The following is a 5,235-nucleotide window of genomic DNA, read 5'->3' on the forward strand; positions in this document are numbered from 1 at the left end:
GGGTGAGTGGGTGAGTGAGTGGGTGAGTGGGTGAGTGAGTGAGTGAGTGGATGAGTGGGTGAGTGAGTGGATGAGCGGGTGAGTGAGTGGGTGAGTGGGTGAGTGAGTGGGTGAGTGGGTGAGTGAGTGGATGGGTGGGTGAGTGAGTGGATGAGTGGGTGAGTGAGTGGGTGAGTGGGTGAGTGAGTGGGTGAGTGGGTGAGTGAGTGGATGAGTGGGTGAGTGAGTGGGTGAGTGAGTGGATGAGTGGGTGAGTGAGTGGATGAGTGGGTTGAGTGAGTGGATGAGTGGGTGAGTGAGTGGGTGAGTGGGTGAGTGAGTGGATGGGTGGGTGAGTGAGTGGATGAGTGGGTGAGTGAGTGGGTGAGTGAGTGGGTGAGTGAGTGGGTGAGTGAGTGGGTGAGTGGGTGGGTGAGTGGGTGAGTGAGTGGGTGAGTGAGTGGGTGAATGAGTGGGTGAGTGGGTGAGTGAGTGGGTGAGTGGGTGAGTGGGTGAGTGAGTGGGTGAGTGGGTGAGTGAGTGAGTGGATGAGTGGGTGAGTGAGTGGATGAGTGGGTGAGTGAGTGGATGAGTGGGTGAGTGAGTGGGTGAGTGGGTGAGTGAGTGGGTGAGTGGGTGAGTGAGTGGGTGAGTGGGTGAGTGAGAGGGTGAATCGTTGAGTGTGTGAGTGAATGGGTGTGTGGGTGAGTGAGTTGGTGAGTGGCTGGGTGAGTGGGTGAGTGAGTGGATGAGTGGGTGAGTGGTTGATTGAGTGGGTGAGTGAATAAGTGGGTGTTGGTGAGTGAGTATGTGAGTGGGTGAATGAGTGAGTAATTGAGTGGATAAGTGAGTAAATGAGTGAGTGGGTGAGTGAGTGGATGAGTGGGTGAGTGAGTGGATGAGTGGGTGAGTGAGTGGATGAGTGGGTGAGTGAGTGGGTGAGTGGGTGAGTGAGTGGATGGGTGGGTGAGTGAGTGGATGAGTGGGTGAGTGAGTGGATGAGTGGGTGAGTGAGTGGATGAGTGGGTGAGTGAGTGGGTGAGTGGGTGAGTGAGTGGATGGGTGGGTGAGTGAGTGGATGAGTGGGTGAGTGAGTGGGTGAGTGGGTGAGTGAGTGGGTGAGTGGGTGAGTGGGTGAGTGAGTGAGTGGATGAGTGGGTGAGTGAGTGGATGAGTGGGTGGATGAGTGAGTGGATGAGTGGGTGAGTGAGTGGATGAGTGGGTGAGTGAGTGGGTGAGTGGGTGAGTGAGTGGATGGGTGGGTGAGTGAGTGGATGAGTGGGTGAGTGAGTGGATGGGTGGGTGAGTGAGTGGATGAGTGGGTGAGTGAGTGGGTGAGTGGGTGAGTGGGTGAGTGAGTGGGTGAGTGGGTGAGTGAGTGGGTGAGTGGGTGAGTGAGTGGATGGGTGGGTGAGTGAGTGGATGAGTGGGTGAGTGGGTGAGTGAGTGGATGAGTGGGTGAGTGAGTGGATGAGTGGGTGAGTGAGTGGGTGAGTGGGTGAGTGAGTGAGTGAGTGGATGAGTGGGTGAGTGAGTGGATGAGCGGGTGAGTGAGTGGGTGAGTGGGTGAGTGAGTGGATGGGTGGGTGAGTGAGTGGATGAGTGGGTGAGTGAGTGGGTGAGTGGGTGAGTGAGTGGGTGAGTGGGTGAGTGAGTGGGTGAGTGGGTGAGTGAGTGAGTGGATGAGTGGGTGAGTGAGTGGGTGAGTGAGTGGATGAGTGGGTGAGTGAGTGGATGAGTGGGTGAGTGAGTGGATGAGTGGGTGAGTGAGTGGGTGAGTGGGTGAGTGAGTGGATGGGTGGGTGAGTGAGTGGATGAGTGGGTGAGTGAGTGGGTGAGTGGGTGAGTGAGTGGGTGAGTGGGTGAGTGAGTGAGTGGATGAGTGGGTGAGTGAGTGGATGAGTGGGTGAGTGAGTGGGTGAGTGGGTGAGTGAGTGGGTGAGTGGGTGAGTGAGTGGGTGAGTGAGTGGGTGAGTGAGTGGGTGAGTGAGTGGGTGAGTGGGTGAGTGAGTGGGTGAATGAGTGGGTGAGTGGGTGAGTGGGTGAGTGAGTGAGTGGATGAGTGAGTGGATGAGTGGGTGAGTGAGTGGATGAGTGGGTGAGTGAGTGGGTGAGTGGGTGAGTGAGTGGGTGAGTGGGTGAGTGAGTGGGTGAGTGGGTGAGTGAGAGGGTGAATCGTTGAGTGTGTGAGTGAATGGGTGTGTGGGTGAGTGAGTTGGTGAGTGGCTGGGTGAGTGGGTGAGTGAGTGGATGAGTGGGTGAGTGGTTGATTGAGTGGGTGAGTGAATAAGTGGGTGTTGGTGAGTGAGTATGTGAGTGGGTGAATGAGTGAGTAATTGAGTGGATAAGTGAGTAAATGAGTGAGTGGGTGAGTGAGTGGGTGAGTGAGTGGGTGAGTGAGTGGGTGAGTGAGTGGGTGAGTGAGTGGGTGAGTGAGTGGATGAGTGGGTGAGTGAGTGGATGAGTGGGTGAGTGAGTGGGTGAGTGGGTAGATGAGTGAGTGGGTGAGTGAGTGGGTGATTGGATGAGTGAGTAGATGAGTGGGTGAGTGGGTGGGTGAGTGAGTGAATGAGTGGGTGAGTGAGTAGATGAGTGAGTGGGTAATTGAGTGAGTGGATGAGTGGGTGAGTGGTTAATTGAGTGGGTGAGTGAGTGGGTGAGTGGATGAGTGGGTGAGTGGGTGAGTGGATGAGTGGGTGAGTGGGTAGATGAGTGAGTGGGTGAGTGGATGAGTGGGTAGATGAGTGAGTGGGTGAGTGAGTGGATGAGTGAGTGGGTAGATGAGTGGGTGAGTGAGTAGGCGAGTGAGTGGATGAGTGGGTGAGTGGGTAGATGAGTGAGTGGGTAATTGAGTGGGTGAGTGAGTGGGTGAGTGGATGAGTGGCTGGGTGAGTGTGTGAGTGGATGAGTGGATGAGTGGGTGAGTGAGTGGATGAGTGGGTGAGTGGGTGAGTGGGTGGGTGAGTGGGTGGGTGGGTGAGTGGGTGGGTGAGTGGATGAGTGGATGAGTGGGTGAGTGGGTGAGTGAGTGGGTGGGTGAGTGAGTGGGTGGGTGAGTGAGTGGATGAGTGGGTAATTGAGTGGGTGAGTGGGTGAGTGAGTGGATGAATGGATGAGTGGCTGGGTGAGTGAGTGGGTAGATGAGTGGGTGAGTGGGTAGGCGAGTGAGTGGATGAGTGGGTGAGTGGGTGAGTGAGTGGATGAGTGGGTGAGTGGCTGGGTGAGTGGATGAGTGGATGAGTGGGTGAGTGAGTAGGCGAGTGAGTGAGTGAGCTGGTGAGTGAGTGAGCTGGTGAGTGAGTGAGCTGGTGAGTGAGTGAGCTGGTGAGTGAGTGAGCTGGTGAGTGAGTGGGTGAGTGAGTGGATGAGTGGGTAAGTGAGTGGGTGAGTGGGTGAGTGGGTGAGTGGGTGAGTGGGTGAGTGGATGAGTGGGTGTGTGAGTGTGTGAGTGGATGAGTGTGTGAGTGGATGAGTGGGTGAGTGAGTGGGTGGGTGGATGAGTGGATGAGTGAGTGGGTGAGTGAGTGGATGAGTGGGTGAGTGGGTGAGTGGGTGAGTGGATGAGTGGGTGTGTGAGTGTGTGAGTGGATGAGTGTGTGAGTGGATGAGTGGGTGAGTGAGTGGGTGGGTGAGTGGCTGGGTGAGTGTGTGAGTGAGTGGGTGAGTGAGTGGGTGAGTGAGTGGGTGAGTGAGTAGGCGAGTGAGTGGATGAGTGGGTGAGTGGGTGAGTGAGTGGATGAGTGGCTGGGTGAGTGTGTGAGTGGATGAGTGGATGAGTGGGTGAGTGGGTGAGTGAGTGGATGAGTGGGTGAGTGGCTGGGTGAGTGGATGAGTGGGTGAGTGAGTAGGCGAGTGAGTGAGTGAGCTGGTGAGTGAGTGAGCTGGTGAGTGAGTGAGCTGGTGAGTGAGTGAGTGAGTGAGTGGGTGAGTGAGTGAGTGGATGAGTGGGTAAGTGAGTGGGTGAGTGGATGAGTGGCTGGGTGAGTGTGTGAGTGGATGAGTGAGTGGATGAGTGAGTGGGTGAGTGAGTGGATGAGTGAGTGGATGAGTGGGTGAGTGGGTGAGTGGGTGTGTGAGTGTGTGAGTGTGTGAGTGTGTGAGTGGATGAGTGGGTGAGTGAGTGGGTGGGTGAGTGGCTGGGTGAGTGGCTGGGTGAGTGTGTGAGTGAGTCGGTGAGTGAGTGAGTGAGTGGGTGAGTGGGTGAGTGAGTGAGTGGATGAGTGGGTAAGTGAGTGGGTGAGTGGGTGAGTGGATGAGTGAGTGGGTGAGTGAGTGGATGAGTGGGTGAGTGGGTGAGTGAGTGGGTGGGTGAGTGGCTGGGTGAGTGTGTGAGTGAGTGGGTGAGTGAGTGGGTGGGTGAGTGGCTGGGTGAGTGTGTGAGTGAGTGTGTGAGTGAGTGTGTGAGTGAGTGAGTGGGTGAGTGAGTAGGCGAGTGAGTTACCCATGGGGAATTCTTCTGCCTGCCTCGCCTGGAGATCAGAATCATCGCACCTTTCCACCTTGATCTGGCGGTTCATCCATCTCCTCTCATCCTCTCCTCCACCACCTCCTCCACCTCCTCCACCTCCTCCACCTCCTCCTCCACCTCCTCCACCTCCTCCTCCACCTCCTCCACCTCCTCCTCTTCCAACATCGTCATTGTCATCAGCATTGCTGGACATCACAGACTCCGTCTGGCCGAGGCACCTACAGCGTCATCACTGACAAGCACACACAGAGACTCACTCACTCACCCACTCACTCACTCACTCACTCACCCACTCACTCACTCACTCACCAGCTCACTCACTCACTCACTCACCCACTCACTCACTCACCCACTCACTCACTCACCAGCTCACTCACTCACCCACTCACTCACTCACTCACCCACTCACTCACTCACTCACCAGCTCACTCACTCACCCACTCACTCACTCACCCACTCACTCACTCACCCACTCACTCACCAGCTCACTCACTCACCCACTCACTCACTCACCAGCTCACTCACTCACCCACTCACTCACTCACTCACCCACTCACTCACTCACTCACCCACTCACTCACACACTCACTCACCAGCTCACTCACTCACCCACTCACTCACTCACCAGCTCACTCACTCACCCACTCACTCACCCACTCACTCACTCACCAGCTCACTCACTCACCAGCTCACTCACTCACCCACTCACTCACTCACTCACCCACTCACTCACTCACCCACTCACTCACACACTCACCCACTCACTCACTCACTCACCCACTCACTCA

At 56.2% G+C, this 5,235-nt stretch overlaps 1 long non-coding RNA gene across 1 annotated transcript in view; it reads right to left on the reverse strand.

Annotated features, from left to right (window-relative positions):
- Nucleotides 1–4,547, reverse strand: part of LOC144949982 (uncharacterized) — a 17,984-nt gene extending 13,437 nt beyond the window's left edge. Inside the window, exon 1 of the long non-coding RNA XR_013640329.1 lies at nt 4,421–4,547. This is a non-coding gene — a long non-coding RNA (uncharacterized LOC144949982). The remainder of the gene's footprint in view (nt 1–4,420) is intronic.
- Between the last annotated feature and the right edge of the window lie 688 nt (nt 4,548–5,235).

This window comes from Lampetra fluviatilis, chromosome 55 (genome assembly GCF_964198595.1).
Source record: "Lampetra fluviatilis chromosome 55, kcLamFluv1.1, whole genome shotgun sequence".
Lineage (NCBI taxonomy): Eukaryota > Metazoa > Chordata > Hyperoartia > Petromyzontiformes > Petromyzontidae > Lampetra > Lampetra fluviatilis.